The sequence below is a fragment of the Phyllobates terribilis genome, unplaced genomic scaffold (genome assembly GCF_046119375.1).
Source record: "Phyllobates terribilis strain yellow unplaced genomic scaffold, ASM4611937v1 Scaffold_1__5_contigs__length_1240528914, whole genome shotgun sequence".
NCBI lineage: Eukaryota > Metazoa > Chordata > Amphibia > Anura > Dendrobatidae > Phyllobates > Phyllobates terribilis.
In genome coordinates, this window is record NW_027362761.1 from 730,633,213 (window position 1) to 730,652,536 (window position 19,324).

Here is a 19,324-nt window from a genome sequence, read left to right on the forward strand (position 1 = left end):
TTTTTTTTTTTTTTTAAACTGTATGAAAGTCATTTAGTATATGGGTTTTGTTAGATTCCTCAGAGTGCAAAATCCTGCATATCTGAGTATCTGGGTGTGTCTGAAAAACAGATCTTTCAGTCTCCACCCAAAATGACAAGCAAGGATATCTGCTATAAAAAGTGTGTAGATAGATCTGTTTTATATGCATGATGTTATACCTGAGGAAGACTCAAAGAAGTCGAAACCGGTTGTATTTTAGTTTGAAATAAAAATTCTTTGAATCCGAATATCAAGTTCCATCATCATCCTTCAGGAGCGCATATTGCTGGGAAAAAACATTTACAAAGTGGTATTGCCTATGAAAGCTCTGTCCAGTGCTCTCATCAGCTCCCAGATTTCTGCAGCAAACTGAATGGAAAGAGGAATAGAGTGATCCACTGATTGGATTTACATGCTTTACCTCAAGATACCAAATGGGAGAGTGGATTTATACTGAGTATATACCCTTGGAATCTAACTACTACACTTAGAAGCCTGCGCTTCCTATTTTCTCTCCCTACAATCCCCTCTTGTTTCATATATAGTGTGTGGGACTTGGTCTATTAGTCCATCTATACTGACCTCCATCAGGTTGCAAATTAAAAATAATTTTTTTCTTCATTTAGCTCTGAAAAAATATTTGGGCTTCTAGCAGTGTGTGGGACTTGTTCTATTAGTCCTTCTATACTGACCTCCAGCAGGTTGCAAATTGAATATAATTTTTTTCTGCATCTAGCTCTGAAAAAATATTTGGGCTTCTAGCGGTGTGTGGGACTTGGTCTATTAGTCCATCTATACTGACCTCCATCAGGTTGCAAATTAAAAATAATTTTTTTCTGCATCTAGCTCTGAAAAAATATTTGGGCTTCTAGCAGTGTGTGGGACTTGGTCTATTAGTCCATCTATACTGACCTCCATCAGGTTGCAAATTAAAAATAATTTTTTTCTTCATTTATCTCTGAAAAAATATTTGGGCTTCTAGCAGTGTGTGGGACTTGGTCTATTAGTCCATCTATACTGACCTCCATCAGGTTGCAAATTAAAAATAATTTTTTTCTGCATCTAGCTCTGAAAAAATATTTGGGCTTCTAGCAGTGTGTGGGACTTGGTCTATTAGTCCATCTATACTGACCTCCATCAGGTTGCAAATTGAATAAAAAAAATTTCTGCATCTAGCTCTGAAAAAATATTTGGGCTTCTAGCGGTGTGTGGGACTTGGTCTATTAGTCCATCTATACTGACCTCCATCAGGTTGCAAATTAAAAATAATTTTTTTCTGCATCTAGCTCTGAAAAAATATTTGGGCTTCTAGCAGTGTGTGGGACTTGGTCTATTAGTCCATCTATACTGACCTCCATCAGGTTGCAAATTAAAAATAATTTTTTTCTGCATCTAGCTCTGAAAAAATATTTGGGCTTCTAGCAGTGTGTGGGACTTTTTCTATTAATCCTTCTATACTGACCTCCAGCAGGTTGCAAATTGAATATAATTTTTTTCTGCATCTAGCTCTGAAAAAATATTTGGGCTTCTAGCGGTGTGTGGGACTTGGTCTATTAGTCCATCTATACTGACCTCCATCAGGTTGCAAATTAAAAATAATTTTTTTCTGCATCTAGCTCTGAAAAAATATTTGGGCTTCTAGCAATGTGTGGGACTTGGTCTATTAGTCCATCTATACTGACCTCCATCAGGTTGCAAATTAAAAATAATTTTTTTCTTCATTTATCTCTGAAAAAATATTTGGGCTTCTAGCAGCGTGTGGGACTTGTTCTATTAGTCCATCTATACTGACCTCCATCAGGTTGCAAATTAAAAATAATTTTTTTCTGCATCTAGCTCTGAAAAAATATTTGGGCTTCTAGCAGTGTGTGGGACTTGGTCTATTAGTCCATCTATACTGACCTCCATCAGGTTGCAAATTAAAAATAATTTTTTTCTTCATTTAGCTCTGAAAAAATATTTGGGCTTCTAGCAGTGTGTGGGACTTGTTCTATTAGTCCTTCTATACTGACCTCCAGCAGGTTGCAAATTGAATATAATTTTTTTCTGCATCTAGCTCTGAAAAAATATTTGGGCTTCTAGCGGTGTGTGGGACTTGGTCTATTAGTCCATCTATACTGACCTCCATCAGGTTGCAAATTGAATAAAAAAATTTTCTGCATCTAGCTCTGAAAAAATATTTGGGCTTCTAGCGGTGTGTGGGACTTGGTCTATTAGTCCATCTATACTGACCTCCATCAGGTTGCAAATTAAAAATAATTTTTTTCTGCATCTAACCCAGCCAATAGTTTTGGCCTAATACCACAGTTTGGCCACTCAGCTCTGCTCGGTTACCATCCATTGTTTTTTTGTGCAATCAACTCCAGAGTTGTGAATTAGTTAACCACCAAAATGAGTGGAAAAAGGCCTGCTGCTGGTGGAAAGGGGAATAGGCGTGTTGGGAAGGGGAAAAAAGGTTGTGTCCGTGGGGTAGGTGCAGAAGAAAGACCATCTTCCAGCCAAACTAAAATGTCTACTTCTTTTAGCGGACAATGTGATAAGATCCCTTTCTTACGGCCACGCCAATCGCTACAAATTCCAGATGAGGCACAAAAACAGCAGGTGCTTCAACGGATATCAAGTGCTCCTTTAAGTGGGCTCTCCTCCACATCAACTTCAACATCACAAATACTCCAGTCCTCAAAGGTGTCACCCAAATCGCACTTGCTTCCTCACAGCTCCCAAATCTCCAGCTGCCCGTCTGAGTATGAGGTAGAACAGATGGTTGAGTCTGCAGAGCTGTTTACTCATACTATAGCCTGGGAATCAGAGGTCGACTCCAGCGCTTCTGTGAATCCAGACGAGGAAATGATCTGCACTGATGCCCAGAATCTTTATGAGTCGGATCCAGGACCAGACGCAGAAGGTTCTGACCATAATGTAGACCCTCATTCCCAAACTGTAACTCCTGTTGGTGGAGACAATGAGGAAGACGATGATAAGACTCAAATACCTGATTGGAGCGACAACTTTAGTTTTTTGTCAGGGCAGGAACAGGTTGGCTCTGAGGACGACGGGTGTGATAACGCACAGGGTGATGATGATGAGGTCGGAGATCCCACTTACTGTCAACCCACAGTCAGCCAAGAGATGAGGTCAGCAGAGGAGGTGGAGGAAGATGCTAGTGACGACGAGGTCAGGTTGCGCCTTCCTGGACAGAGACGTAGTACTGGAAGCAAGTCAACAACTGCATCCTCAAACACAACTCTGCCTCTCACCACAAGTCGTGGTGGCTCTTCAGGTCGCATGGGTGCTAAGCCTTGCATAGCCTGGGCATTTTTTCAGATCGATAAAGATGACCCAACTCGTGTTATCTGTAACATTTGTCAGCAAAAGCTAAGTAGAGGCCAAAAAATACATAGTTTGAGTACTTCATGCATGAACCGGCACATGGACATGAAGCATAAGTTGCAGTGGGAAGCTCAGTGTGCTACAATGCGGCCTAGCCGGCCGGGCCAACCACCGTCTGCCATATCTTGTGCATCCGCGGCCTCTTCATCCTCTGTGACTGGGGGGACAGCAGTCACACCTGTTTTGGGGCGCAGACCTGCCACCTCTTTACCCGCAACAGCCAGCGTGATTGGCAGGTCATCATTTTCTTTGGAGGTGGTAACACCAGCTGGTCTTGAGCGCTGTCCGACATCGATAGCACCACCTTTGGATCAAGGCAACCTAACATGTCCGCCTGCATCTTCCTCACAGACCGGCAGTTTGCCGGGGACACCCTTATCAACCCCGTCTAAGCACAATAGCCAGCCCTCAGTCCCTCAGATGTGGACAAGTAAAAGACCATTTCCTCCTAGCCATGAGAAAGCTAAGAGGTTGAATTTCACCATCTGCAAGCTCTTGGCTACAGAAATGCTGCCTTTCCGCCTGGTGGACACAGAGGATTTTCGAGACCTTATGTCCGTCGCAGTGCCCCAGTACCAGATGCCCAGTCGGCACTACTTCTCAAAGAAAGGTGTGCCTGCGCTCCACCAGCATGTCGCACACAACATCACCGCTTCTTTGAGAAACTCTGTGTGTGACAGGGTGCATTTCACCACAGACACTTGGACGAGTAAGCATGGACAGGGGCGTTACATGTCGCTGACTGGGCACTGGGTAACTATGGTGACAGCAGGACAAGGGGCTGCTGTCCAAGTCTTGCCGTCCCCACGAGTTGTGCGTCAATCCACTTTATGTCAAAGTTCCTCCACTGCTTCTGCCTCCTCAACCTCCTCTCGGTCTTCCACCTGCACCCAAAGCCTGTCTGGTCATGCCACAAGCTTTCTAACTGCGCAGAAGGGATCCTGCACACCTCCTTACTATGCTGGCAGTAGGGCTCAACGTCATCAGGCGGTATTTACATTGAAATGTCTGGGAAATGTGAATCACACAGCTGAGGAGTTGTGGTCAGCTCTGGAGAACCAATTTCATGAATGGTTGTCTCCACTGGACCTGAAACCAGGGAAGGCCGTGTGCGACAATGCTGCAAACCTGGATGCGGCCCTTCGCCGGGGCAATGTCACACACGTGCCTTGTATGGCTCACGTGTTGAACCTGGTTGTCCAGCAATTTTTAGCCCACTATCCCAGACTAGATGGCCTTCTGCAGAGGGCACGGTCGCTGTGTGCTCACTTCCGCCGTTCGCATCCCGCAGCTCAGCGACTTACATCTCTACAGAAGTCGTTGGGCCTGCCACTTCACCGGCTAAAATGCGATGTGCCTACCCGGTGGAATTCAACTCTGCACATGTTGCAGCGACTGTGGCAGCACCGACAAGCCCTGGTGCAATACGTTCTGACGTATAGCCTGGGCCAACGAGATTCAGAGGTGGGGCAAATCACGCTGGAGGAGTGGTCTCAGATCAGGGACCTATGCACCCTTCTGCACAGTTTTGAAATGGCGACGAAGATGTTTAGTGCTGACGATGCTATTATCAGCATGACTATTCCGGTGATTTAAATGCTGGAGCACATGTTAAACAGAATTCGGAGTCAGGTGGTGGCACAAGAGGAGGTGGAGGAAGTAGAGGAGGAGGAGTTGTATGCGGAAGGGCTAACATCTGCAAGGTCCAGACGGTCGGCAGCACCAAGGCGGCAGGCATGTGAGGGTGGGGGAGATGGTTTTACCAGGGCGCATGGTAGCAGCCAAACTAGTGAGGAAGGTGCAGGAGCCCAGGAAGAAGTGGAGGACGAACTGATGGAAGACTCATCAGATGAGGGAGACCTTGATCACATTTCTGTTGTGCGAGGTTGGGGGGAGAGGACAGAGGAAGGAAGCATGATTGTTACCTTGCCACCAACACAACAGGGACTTGGTGCTCCTGGATGCGCAACACACATGAGTGCCTTCTTGCTGCACTACCTGCAACATGACCCTCGAATTGTGAGAATTAGAAATAATCCTGACTACTGGGTTGCCACACTGTTAGATCCCCGGTACAAAAGTAAATTTGCAGAAATTATTCCTGCCATAGAAAGGGATGCACGCATGCAGGAGTATCAGCAGAGACTGTTGCAGAATCTTACATGTGCTTTTCCACAAAATACCAGTGGTGCACGTAGTGAATCTCACAGTTCCAACTTGCCAACCGTGGGACCGTCAAGTGTTCAGCACTCAAACCGTAACAGAACCACAGTATCTGCTGGTAACATCAATTTTGCGGAATCATTTCACCACTTTTTTAGCCCATCCTTTGCAAGGCCACAGGAGACAAGAAGTCTGACACATAGTCAACGCCTAGAGACGATGGTACAGGAGTATCTCCAAGTAAACATTGAAGCCACGACTGTGTCACTGGACCCTTGCTCTTTTTGGGCTTCCAATCTGGATAAATGGCCGGAGCTAGCCACTTACGCCTTGGAGATCTTGTCATGCCCCGCAGCCAGCGTTCTGTCTGAACGTGTGTTCAGCGCTGCTGGTGGTGTGCTGACAGATAAGCGCACGCGGCTCTCCACTGATAATGTAGACAGACTCACGTTCATAAAGATGAACAAATCATGGATCCGAAACGACTTTTCTACCCCTGTGTCATCCTGGGGAGAGTAAAAGCTTGATGATTGGTTAAAATCACCCTACCAACCGTTTTAAGCTTTCAAATTACTAATCATGTTTATCTGTATCTTGACTGGAAAATAATTTGGGCTTTGTAGCAGTGTGCAGCACTGATCCTATTAGGCCATCTATAATAAGCTTCACCAGATTTAAAATTAAAAATAATTTTTAGCTGCATCTAGCCCGGAAAATAATTTTGGGGCTCCGAGATGTGCAAGACACATAAGTGCCTTCTTGCTGCACTACCTGCAGCATGACCCTCATATTGTCAGAATTCGAAGTAATCATGACTACTGGGTTGCCACACTCTTAGATCCCCCAAACTATTCGATCAACCTTTTCATTTTAATAAAGACCAAAAAAATGGTCATTTTTGAAATTATAAGCATTAGCAGGTTGTTAGAAACTGAAATCAAACAGTTTTCAACTCAAAACTTTATTCTAGGTGATATTACATTTTCACATAGGACCCCTTGTTCGAAAGGAGCTTCTGAACTCTCTCGTCCATTGAATTTGTCAGGTTTTGGATGGTTTCTGCTTCAATTGTTTTGCATGAGGACAGAATACCCTCCCAGAGCTGTTGCTTAGATGTGAACTGCCTCCCGCCATCATAGACACTCCTTTTAATGATGCTCCAAAGGTTCTGAATGGGGTAGAGGTCAGGGGAGCATGGGGGTCACACCATAAGTTTGAGAAAATCCACATACATTATGGAGTTCATCTTTAGCGCCTTCAGGGATCCTAAAGGGGCCGACAATCTCTCTCCCCATGATTCCAGCCCAAAACATTACTCCACCTCCTCCTTGTTGGCGCTGTAGCCGTGTTTGCGTGGGGTGTCCATCAACCAGCCATCCTCCACTCCATTCATCTGGACCATCGAGCGCTGCACGGCACTCATCCGTGAACAAAACAGTTTTGAAATCAGTCTTCATGTAATGTTTGGCCCACTGGAGCCGTTTCTGCTTGTGTGAAGTGGATAGAGGAGGTCGACAGGATGGCGTATGCACAGCTGCAAACCTCTGAAGGACCCTGCATCTTGTTGTTCGGGGGACGTTGGAGGCACAAGCAGCTTCAAAAACTTGTCTGCTGCTATGACAAGGCTTTTTTGCCGCTGCTCTTTCAACCTGACGTAATTGCCTGTAGGAAAGAGTCCTCAATTTGCCCTTATCAGCACGCACACGTGTGTACTGTGAATCAGCTACATACTTCTTGATTGCCAAGACACTTCATCCTGATCATCGCACAATGTTGATTGTAGTCATGCCTTGACCTAAACACTCCACAATTTGTTGCTTCTCAGCAGCCGACACATCCTTTTTCTTTCCCATTTTGGCAGAAAATGTAGGCTGCTTAATAATGTGAGAGAGCCTTCTTAAGTAGTCTTGCCTTTCATTGGACACACCTGCCAAACTAATTAGCACAGGTGTCTGCAATTGCTTACAGTGATATAAAGAGCCCTGACACACATCACCATCAATGAGTTTAACTGACAAACAAACAAATTCTTCCCTTATCACTCCTAAACACTTTTTGCATAATAATTTGGAACGCGGTGTACATGTGCTTTTCCACAAAACACCAGTGGTTCACGTAGTGAATCTTACAGTTCTAACTTGCCAACCGTGGTCTGTATGGAATTGTTCAATAAAGGGCCCAAAATTAAGATAACATAGATGGGAGAGGTCTCTATTGACGCGCCCCCTGGGCCATATTCTTTAGGGGAATATCCGGAGCCGGATCAGATGGGAGTTGTAGTCTTCCGAGTGGCTGTGACCCGGTCCGTGCCCAGGGTGTCAAACTCAGTTGTATGTGGCAGTCCTACAGATGTTATTAAGTTCTTTATTGTCGACTACGCCACCCGTTGTATTGCGGTCACTATGGCCGCCGCTGCAGCAGGGTCCGCTGAGGCTGATGGTGTAGGTGCAGCTTTTGGTGGTATAACCCCCAACGGGTGGGGTATAGCCTCAGGGGGTCAGGTGCAGAGGATGGGGGTTGTGGTGGTGCGGCATAGATGTTAAAGGAAGACAGAGTCGGGTTGTGCAGTTTAGGGTATTTACTCACTGCTGATGTTCCGGTCACTCCAGCTTCAAGTGACCTCCCGAGCCGTGCTGCATCCACCAGGTCCTGGATCCAGCCAACCCCCAAGCGAGTCCGGAGCGTGACCCTGAGCTCTCCTTCTGTCCTTTCTCTGGCCGTCCCCACTATTGATCCACCCAGGTCCAGCTCCCTCGGGCCTTCTGTTGGGAGACCCTTGGCCTTGGGTTCCCTGACCCTCCACGTGGTATGCCTTCGGGGTGGATGTGGTGGGTGGCCGTGGCAGACGCTGCCCACGGCCTCCGGTCTCTGGCTAGGGTGTGTTTTTGCCCCCACCAGCTTGGGTTCCGGTACCCTAATGCCAACTCTTCACCCGCTGATGGACTTTGGGTTCTCAGAGTTCCTTTTCTGTTTCCCCCTCTGGGTCTTTCTTGCTTTCTCCTCTCTCTCTCTCTGGGACTGCTCTGCTCCTCTTCCTCTGACTTCTCTGCAAAGACTCGCAGACTGACTGCTCTGCAAAGACTGACAGACTGACCCTGTTCTTTGATGGTGCCCACCTTATATACACCCTCTATGTGTGAGCTCAGGTGACCAGCACCCAATGAGCTCCTATCTTTACCCAGGCTGCTCCCCCTATCTGCTCCTACACTACTTGGGATGTACCACCCCCCTCCCACTCCAGCCAGGAACAGACTCGGTCGTACCTGCACATTTCTAAGTGGGAGTACCGTCGGCCTGCTCCTCGGAAATGGGATGTGTGTAGTGCATGCAGCCTACCGAGCTCAGATCCACACTCCATCCTTACCCGGGAGTGGAATATCACACCTCTGGGTTGAGGTGCAATACCCCTGCAGCAGCCGAATCCTCAGGGTGCTACACTATGAATAGGAATTCCTAAGTATTTGATACCCTGTGAGGGCCAGGCAAAGGGAAAGTTGGACTGGATGGAATCCTATATGGATTTAGGGAGGGAGACATCGAGGGCCTCAGACTTCGCTGCATTGATTTTAAAATTTTACCATGTAACAAAGTGATCTATTTCAGCCATAACAGCAGGGATGGATATATGTGATTGAGTGATATATACTAGGACATCATCAGCAAATAGAGAGCACTTGTACTCGGTGCCTCCCACCTCAATCCACCTAATATTGGGGTTATGGCGAATTGATGAGAGCAGGTGCTCCGTCACTAGGATGTATAAGAGAGGGGACAGAGGACATCCCTGCCTTGTCCCATTATTGATTGTGAAAGGTGATGAAAATGTTCTGACGCACCCCCTGGGCCTTGGGACACCCGGAGCCGGACCCTTTTTGGTGGATGCTGGTGGTTGTAGTCTTCGTGGCGGCGATCCGGTTCCGTGGCTCAGGGCGGTCAAACCAGTGGCGGAACTATTTATGTGGTTTTGATGTTTAAATGTCCGACTACGCCACCCGTGGATTGCGGTCAGAGTGAACCGCCGCTACAGGGCAGACCGCTAAGGCTGGTGTTGTGGGTGCAGCAGAGCGTAGCATAACTCCCCACGGGAGGAGTATAGCCTCAGGGCAGTGTATGCGGAGGATGGGGGTGATGGTGCAGGGCAGCAGCAGTAACGACACGGAGTCAGTGATGCAGTTCAGGGCCTTTACTCACAGTTCTTATTATCCAGACCACGTCTGCAGGTAACGGCTGCCCACGTCGTACTGTGCTCACCAGGTGAGGGGCTCAGACAACTCCCAGATAACTTTGGAGCGCTTCACAGGACCCCCTTTGTGTGTCCTTTGTCTGGCCTTTCTTACCAACACTTCTGTCCGGCTGCCTCGGGCCTCCTCTTGGTAAACTTGGCGCCAGTTTCCCTGACCCTATGTGGTGCCTTCCTAGCGGGTGGAGCAAGGGGCTGCGCCACATAAAATGTCAGAGCCTCCGGTTTCTAGCTGAGGGTCGTTTCCTGCCTCCACTAGTTCGGGGACCGGTCTCCCCCTTTGGCCTGACCCCTCCACGCAGGTGGATTCGGGCGTGCGGTGGCGACTCGCCCATCCGCACCCCTGGGATCCCTTCATTCCTCGTTCCTGGAGCCTTCTCCGCTCCTCTTCCTTCCTTCTCCCTCTTGCAGGCCTGGGCCTCTGTTACTAGGCCCGCCTCCGGAGCAGAGCTCATGCAGAGCCCCTGCTCCCTGCCACTTCTGCTCAGACTTCTCTGCACTGAACTAAGATGGTGCCCACCTTTTATACTCCCTTCTCAATGCACCCAGGAACTGCTTCCTCCCTGCTCCTGCACTGCAGGGTTCCCCTTCCTCAGTGTTCCCTCCCCCCACTCCAGCCAGGGACAGGGACTGTCGTGCCCATCTCAGGGGCATATTGGTTGCCCTGCCCCACGGCAATGTGGTGTAATGCATGCAGGTGTCGGGTCCTGATCCACACTCCATCCTTATCTGAGAGTGAGATATCACACCTCTGGGTGAGGTGCAATACGTCTGTAGCAACCGAGCCCTCGGTGCTACAGTTCCATTTATCTTCAGCCTAGGTGACGTATTGTGATACAGGGCCGTGAATTTGGCTATAAAAGGGTCCCCTAGACCCCTACCCCAAGCTTTTTAAGAGAATCATATATGGCGTGCCAGGAGACTCTATGGAATGCTTTCTCAGCATCCAACGAGAGTATCTACTTACAAATTTTTAACTGCATCTAGCCCAGGAAATACTTTGTGCCTAGTAGCAGGGTCTGCTAGTCAGCGGATTATCCCGGCTGTTAAGCAAGCTACACCACCTGTAGTTTGGACACTTCATTTTTTCAAAGGAAATGCTTCGGGACCACGGGATACTCAGTGAAGAGCATCAGGAGGCACCCCAAGGCATAGGGGCTAGGACTGGCAGTAGGATGCCTTGCGGTGGACAGCCGAGCTCGATCCTTATAAAAGCTTTTTAACTGCAGCAGCTTTAGTGGACGCTACTGGAGCTGGAATTACGCGGCTGCTGGCATGAGACTTGCCCTCCAATAGATCCTTGTAAATGGATTTAAAGTGTATTCATTCAAATTAGAGGGACAATTTAAATTAAAAAGCTTAGAGCTGCCTCCACCACAGGGGGGCTCTCTCGACCCACCAGCGGACAGGCACCAGTATTGGGAGAGGGGGGCTGGCTGTCAGGGTTCACCGCGGCTCTGGCACAAACCCGGCGACACGGAGGTGGCACGGGCAGGAGCGGACTGGCCGTGTCGGCTTCTCACTTTTTGGATTTTAGAAGGGCATGACATGCCTATATCTGTGTCTCCCCCTCCTTTTACTCCTCCACCTCTTTTCTTTTCGCATGACTATATGTACTTGTCACTTTTCCATGTGTTAGTTGTGTCTTCTGAGCAGTTTGTCAGCTTTTGGACACCTTTGAAGGTGTTTTCTATGTGTTTCTATGTGTTTTTGTTTGCCTGCCATTGGTTTTAACGGTGTTCGAAGGTGTTCGACGAACAGTTCGGCGAACACACGGGTGTTCGACGAACCGAACCGAACTCGAACACTACGGGGGTGGCTCAACACTAATGAGGGGCCAAGTGTGAGGCCAAGGAATCCCAGTTCGTTGGCGGCCTCGTTAGAGGGCGGTTCACATGTCCGCACCTTTGCGGCGGCCGCTGCCGCGGGTAGTGGAGGGTCCTTGTCAGGGGACACTGGGCAGGGTTACTTGCAATGGCGTCTCCTGGACGCCCTGAAGAGGGGAGAGCAGTCCATTACAGTGGAGGGTAGGGAGGTAGATTTATCGTTCTGGATAGACCGACATGGTCTGTCCGCCTTCCGAGAGTTAGGGGCAGAGAACGTTACGTGGTCTCTGCCGACAGCAGGGCAGGGTGGCGTCCGTAGGAATGTGGTCCGTCTCCGGTGGGAAGGCAATGAAACGTGCCCCTCTATGGACAAGGTGGTGGAGCTTTTCCTGGGGATGGGCTTCAGGGCTGATGACATCTATGCCCTGATTCATCCCTATGGTGCCACCTTTTTCGACGTCAGCTTTGTGAGATCGGAGGGCCTAGAGCTCTTCTGGTCTCAGTATGAGCTGGCTCGGATTTGCCCTGAATGGCGAGGGTTTATAGTCCAGGCTATCTCTCGCCAAAATTCAGTGAAGAAAGTGACCGTGCTCACCAGTAACGAGTCACTTTCTGAGATGGACATCATGACCTGGCTGAGCAGGTATGGGGAGGTGGTCCAGATTCCCAAAAAGAATCTGGACAAGCATGGCATCTGGTCAGGGGCCTGGACCTTTATGGTAAAACTGAAGGTCTCGGGTTACTCGGTTACCCACATTCCCACTTCAACATTCTTGGGAATGGACCGAATCCTGATCTTTTACCAGGGGCAGCCGAAGTTGTGCCACAGGTGCGGCAGCCCCTCTCACTTCAGCGCGGGGTGCAAGGTGGAGAAGTGCGCAATGTGTGGAGGGGTGGGTCATCTGGCCGCAACCTGTAGGGACATTCGGTGTAACCTGTGTGGTGTCTTGGGACACCCGTTTAGTCGCTGTCCGCGCTCCTATGCCAATGTTGGCCTGAATCCGGGAGGTGCTGGTAGGGAGGAGGCGAGGACCAGACCAGCCGGTGAAGGGACTAGCGGCGGCGTAGGAAGTAAGGGACCGGTGAGGAGCAGAACTCCCCCTGAGGCGGGAGGGAAAGAGCAGCGTCCGAGGAGAGTGGTGGAGAGGGACCAGGGGATTATGTCCCTGCCTCTGGTCCCTAGTTGGGGGGAGCTTGCAGCTGAGGTCCCGGACAGTGAGATAGATGAAGAGGTCAGGAGGATGGTCAGGGAGGATGGGGCCACCTCTCCTCATCCAGCGAAGGTGTGGATGAGGGGGGGAATGAAGAGTGGCAACAGCAAAAGAAGAGGGAGAAGAAAAGGGTGAGGAAGAAGGGTAACTCGAAGGAGAAGGCAACCCGGGGCCAGGTGCCAAAGGAAGGCTCTTCCTCCCTTCCTCCGGTGGAGCTCTCCAACCAGTACCAGGCCCTAAGCGAGTCTCCCTTGTCTTCAGATGGGGGGGAGGAGGGGGGTCTGGTGCTGGGGGTTGCGGACAAGGATGTAGGGGCTAAAGGGGGCGCCAGGCCCTCAACATCGGGGGTCGGGGAAACCGGGCCTCTGGTGGGGGGGGTCGACCCAGGGCCTCCTGACAAGGGCAAGGGTGCGCCTGAAACAGTTGTGCCCGTTAAAGTTGTGTGTGGAACAGCAGGTATGGATGTGTCGGTGTGCCTGAAACGTGCTATATCGTCCTCTGAGGAGGAAAATGGAGCTCATGTAAAGGGTAAGGTGGGTGGGAAGAAGGTCGCTGTCCAACCTGATCACTCATGATGGCGGCACTCACCCCGTTGACGCTGGCGACCATTAATGTTGCCAGCATAAAGTCTGATGCGGCTAGGTTCACGGCCTTCCATTTTCTCGGCCAGCTTGATGCCGACATTTTGTTTTTGCAGGAGACCAGATTGGTCGATCTCACGTTCCTTAAAAAAGCTAAGAGGGAGTGGGTACACGGGCCTTCCTATTGGTCTCTTGCGGCTGAGCCGTATAGCGGTGTGGCGGTCCTTTTCAAAACCGCAGATGTAGTATGCCGACGGGTTATTGAGTTGGTAATGGGGAGGTGCTTGATCTTGGATGTGTTCATAAGGGGACAAGAGCTTCGGCTCATAAACATCTATGGTCCCCAGACTAAGTGGGACCGCAAGTGTCTCTTTATGAGTATTAAACCCTTTTTGTTTTGTAGCCGACTGGTGGTCTTTGGAGGGGACTTCAACAATGTCTCGAGGCCCCAAGACAGAGGAGGTTCCAGAGACCGGTTGGCCTACGACAGCATCGCCTTGAATAGCATAGTTAGTGAGGCTCGCCTAGTGGATGTCCACATCCGGAACACCACGGGCCACGCGGGTTACACTTATTTCAGAGGTAGTCAGACTAGGTCTAGAATAGACAGGTTTTATTTGAAGGAGGAGGCAGTCTCTTCACCTTTATCGGTGGTAGAGGTTGAATTCTCCGACCACTGCCTGATTATGTTTTCTCTGAATGTTACAGAGACTCCTCGGATGGGAAGAGGTTTTTGGAAGCTGAATTCGTCACTCCTGAAGGAAGCAGCTATAAGACAGTCCTTTGAGGATTTCTTTCAAAGTCAGGTACCGCTACTGGGCCTTGGTAACACTAAGTCAGAGTGGTGGGAGATCTTCAAACATTGGGTGGCGAGATTCTTCCGCCAGCTTTCTAACCTCAGAAGCCTGAACAGGGATCTCCTGTATCGGGGCCTGAGGAGGAAACTCGAGGAACTTGTCTCGACTGGGGGTGGCCGTGAGGACATCACCAGGGTGAAAGCCTTACTCAAGAGATGTCAGTATGATAGGCACACATCTTTGGTTTTTGAGAGGGACTTCGGGAAGTATCGCTCACCCGACCCCTACAGAAACTGCAAGATGTCAGTGAGTAGTAAGATAGTGGCGGGTTTGAGGGACAGTACAGGATCCCTGACCAGGTCCAGGTCAGGGATCTTGGAGGTCGTCAGATTCTTTTACTCACATCTCTTGGGGAGGAAGGAGCTGGATCGAGATGAGACGTCGGCTTTCCTGGCTGAGGCCATTCCTGAATCAGGGGTAGACCCCTCGCTCGATGTCTTGGTGGATGAGATCAAAGAAGAGGAAGTTAGACTGGCGATTGACGGGCTCCAGCTCAAAAAATCACCAGGTCTGGACGGCTTAACGTCGGAGTTCTACAAGACCTTTAAGGACCTTTTGGTCCCCTTATTGACTCAGGTTTTTAATGAGTGTCTCTCCTCGGGCACTCTTCCGAGATCAATGAGGAGGTCAGCTTTGATCCTTCTTTCTAAGGGAAAGGATCCGTCGCACATTGAAAACTGGAGGCCCATAGCGCTTCTCAATGTGGACAGGAAGGTTTTGGCTAAAGTACTCTTTAACAGGTTGGTGAAGTTTGCGCCACGGCTCCTTTCTGAGTCCCAGCACTGCTGTGTTCCTGGCCGTAGCACTTTTAGTGCTGTTCTCGGTGTCCGGGAGGCTGTGGAACAGGGTAGGGCTGGCCTCTGGAAGGGGTATCTGCTGTCCTTGGATCAGGCCAAAGCCTTTGACCGGGTTGATCACGAGTACCTGTGGTCCGCTCTTCTGAGGTATGGTCTGCCAGGGAGGTTCGTGGACTGGCTGAAGACATTGTACAGAGGGGCGGAGAGTTTCCCACTTGTGAATAGTTGGATTGGACAGGCCTTTGAGGTGGGCTCCGGCGTTCGTCAGGGATGTCCTCTCAGTCCCCTGCTGTATGTGTTCGCGATTGATCCCTTCATAAGGAGGGTGGATCGTGGACCAATAGCGGGGGTGAGGATGGACCAGGCGGGCGAACGGGAGGCCGCCCTGAAGGTAGTGGCCTATGCTGATGATATCTCTGTTTTTGTCTCCTCGGAAGAGGAGGTGCGGGCAGTGATGTCTGAGGTGGAGGGCTACTCCAGGGCCTCTGGTTCCATTGTCAATCGGAGCAAGTGTGGGAGTCTTTGGCTGGGGGGAGGAGATCCCAGGTTTGATCTCCCGGACACCCTCCCAGAGCCTCAAGAGTATGCCAAGATCCTAGGCGTTGAATTTGGCCAGGGTGATTACCCAACCAAAAACTGGGAAAGTAGACTTAAAACTGCCGCCCAGAGAGTGGACCAGTGGAAGGGTTGGTCTTTGACCCTGAGGGAAAGGGTGAGCTTGTGCAAAGGTTTCCTGCTCCCATTGTTAATGTATCTAGGCAGCATTTGCATTTTGCCAGAGCCTATCTGGACGCGGGTCTATGGCCTGTTTTTCCAACTGTTATGGGGAAACAGGCTGAACCTAGTCAAGCGGGAGGTTACTTACCGTACGAGGAGACTAGGGGGGTTGAATATGGTCAACCCCGTGGTGTTCTTGGTTTGCACCTTTCTTAAGCTAAATATATCAAACCTCTGGAAAGAGAGGGCTCCTCTGTGGGTATTCTCCTGTAGGGGATGGTTGCAGTCCTTCTTCCAGGATTGGGAGACAGGAGGGCGTGTGAAGGATCTTCGCACACCGCACGGGCATCTCCCGGCTTATGTTACCCCGGTTTTGAAAGTAATACGCCGGTGGGGTTTGGGAATGTGGGAGGTGAGGACTCTCACGAGGAAACTTCTCGAGGGGAGGATCTTATCGACCCATTTTCAAAAGCCACTGGCACTAATTGACTGCCCAAGTCGGGATCTGGAGGTGGGGTTGCGTCTTTTAAATTCAAAACGGATCCCCGCGAAGTATTGGGACTTGACTTGGCGCTGCTTTCAGGGTAAGCTGTATGTGAGGGACAACTTGAAGTACAGGAACTCCGAGGATAGGAATTGTCCTTGTGAGAGTTGTGCTGACACGCTTGAGAGCATGGAGCACTTCTTGCTTCAGTGTCCCTTTAATGCAGAAGTATGCAACAGGGTGGGCGCTTCCATTGACTGGCCTAGGCTGGCGGGCCTCTCCTACGCTGAGTGGGCCTATGGAGCGTTCAGAGACCTTGGTGGACGGGACCAGTGCACTCTTTTTCTAGTTAGCCTAGTGGTTAGGTTTTTCACATGGAATGCACGGTGTTTAGTGTCGACGGGCAGTAAAATCCTCCCAGTGGGTGAGGTATGTAGCAACATCCTTGGTGACCTGGTGAAGGTGCGCTCCTTGGAGTATGAAAGGCTGGGTGCATCGGGGGCCTCCCGTCTCTGGAGGGGTTTCTCCTTCCAGGTGCCTTAGTTCTGGATTGCTCCAAGCCTCCTGGTGGTGGGCTAAGTTCTCACCGTAGCTTTTTGTTTTGAGAATGGTATCATGAAAAGGGTTTACAAGCACCGAACCGGTGCGGATGGTATTTTTGTTATTGTTCTTGTTGTTATTATTATTGTTGTCTTATTGTTCTTTTACTTTGGGGGTTAGTTAGGTGGGGTGGGGGTTTTGAGGGGGGTTAAGCATGAACTTGGACTGGCCCGGGCCCAAAACTGTCGGGGTTCGCCCTAAGTCCGGAAGGACTTTTTCGGAACTTAGAGGCCGGTTCGGGTTGGGGGTAAAGTGAGAGTTGGGGTAGTGTATGTGTTATTATGTGTTACTCATGATTTAAGTGTTGTGTGTTATTTCATATGGTTTATGTGGTTTATGTTTTGTTATATGTATTTTGCTTCTGCATCTCTGGTTTTTGTTACGGCAGAATCAGGTGTAAGTGTGGAGAAAGTTTGAGGTATGTTTGGATAGGCTGTGGTTGTATGGTGGTTGTCAGGCAGGTGGGGTCCCTTGTATATACATTGTTTATGTATCTGTTATATTGCTGGAAATTGTTTTCGTTACTTGTACTAGTTTGTGTTTTTACATTTATAATAAAATAGAGTTCCAGCTCCAGTAGCGTCCACTAAAGCTGCTGCAGTTAAAAAGCTTTTATAAGGATCGAGCTTAGCGGTCCACCGCAAGGCGTCCTACCGCCAGTCCCAGCCCCTGTGCCTTGGGGTGCCTCACCCGATGCTCTTCACTGAGTGTCCCGGGGGCCCGAAGTATTTCCTTTGAAAAAATTAAGTGTCCAAACTACAGGTGGTGTAGCATGCTTAACAGCTGGGATAATCCGCTGACTAGCAGACACTGCTACTAGGCCCAAAGTATTGCCTGGGCTAGATGCAGTTAAAAATTTGTAATTAGATCTACAGGTGGTGGCTACTCCACTGACTAGCAGACACTGAAGCTTTGCAGCAGACCTCTGATTCCCAGGCTATAGTATGAGTAAACAGCTCTTCAGACTCAACCATCTGTGTTTCCCCAAGCCATAGTGTATGTACTTTCTTACGGTTAAAAGGGGGGGGTAGAGACCTGACCCACCTGGAATTGACGATGCCAGCGACATGTAAAACACAGCAAGGGGACTCCAAAAATAGTCTCCATTTTTTCCAAAAATTGTGGCACAGATACCACTTAAGTGGCATCAATTGTCCCAGAGTTGCTTAAAATGGTTGGTGAGATGATTTTCCAAAATCCTAAAGCTTTTAGTCTCCCCAGGATGACACAGGTGGGGCAGATGGTGGTTGGAGCGGCCCGCTAGGCCGCATTGTAGCACAGTGAGCTTCGCACTGCAACTTATGCTTCATATCCATGTGACGGTTCAAGCATAAAGTACTCAAACTATTGTTTTTTTGGCCTCTACTTAGCTTTTGGTGACAAATATTACAGATAACATGAGTTGGGTCATCCTTAGACATCTCAAAAAATGCCCAGGCTATGCAAGGTTTAAAGCCCATGCGACTCTGCTACTAGCAATGCTATCAAATGATTGGCTGGGTTAGATGCAGTAAAAAATTCTTATTAGATACACAGGCGGTGCAGCTTGCTTTGCTGCTGGGCTACTATGCCCAAAGTATTGGTAGACTCTATACTAAATAAGGAAGGATTCACTGACTGTGGTGGCCCCTCCGTGGGCCGTGGCGATTGGTCATCCACTTTCGCTGCCCCTTACTCAACGAATTCACAAACATCTCCCGTCGGTTTGGAGTCCCATTATGCCCAACCAAAAACATAGGCCCCACAACAAAGATATCGTTCTTAGGCATCGAAATTGACACCACAGCAAGGTTGTTCCGCCTCCCATGGGAAAAAATACCAAAACATTACACCTGATCAAGGTTTTTTGCGCAGTATGGAAAGTAACACTACAGCAGATGCAAGTATTACTAGGTCTCCTCGTGTTTGCGAGCCGGGTGATGCCAGTCGGAAGGGTTTTTTCTCTTCATTTATCGCCCGCAACAAAAGGGCCATCTAAATCGAGTCATACAATCAGAATTAGCAGGCAGCTACGGGCGGACTTAGAGGTGTGGAAAACCTTCTTATAATCATTCAACGGTCACACGTTATTTATGTCAGCAGAACAGTCCAACATTGAACTAAGATTATTCACCGGGGCAGCAGAATCAGGCGGATATGCAGCGATACTAAATAACCAATGGTGCACAAGCTTATGGCCTCCGTATTGGGCAGAACAAGTGCTGACAAAAAAACAGACAGTCCTGGAACTGTTTCCAATAGTGGTAGCAATAGAAATATGGGGCGCGCGCCTGGCTAACAAAAATATACGCTTCATAACAAAAAACACCAGCCTAGCGCACTTCATTAATAATATGGCATCATCGTCTCTCCCAGTGCTAGGCCTACTACGCCGGCTAGCATTCCTGTGCCTAAAACACAATGTATAGGTCCGCGCTAGCCACGATTCTGAGGGGTC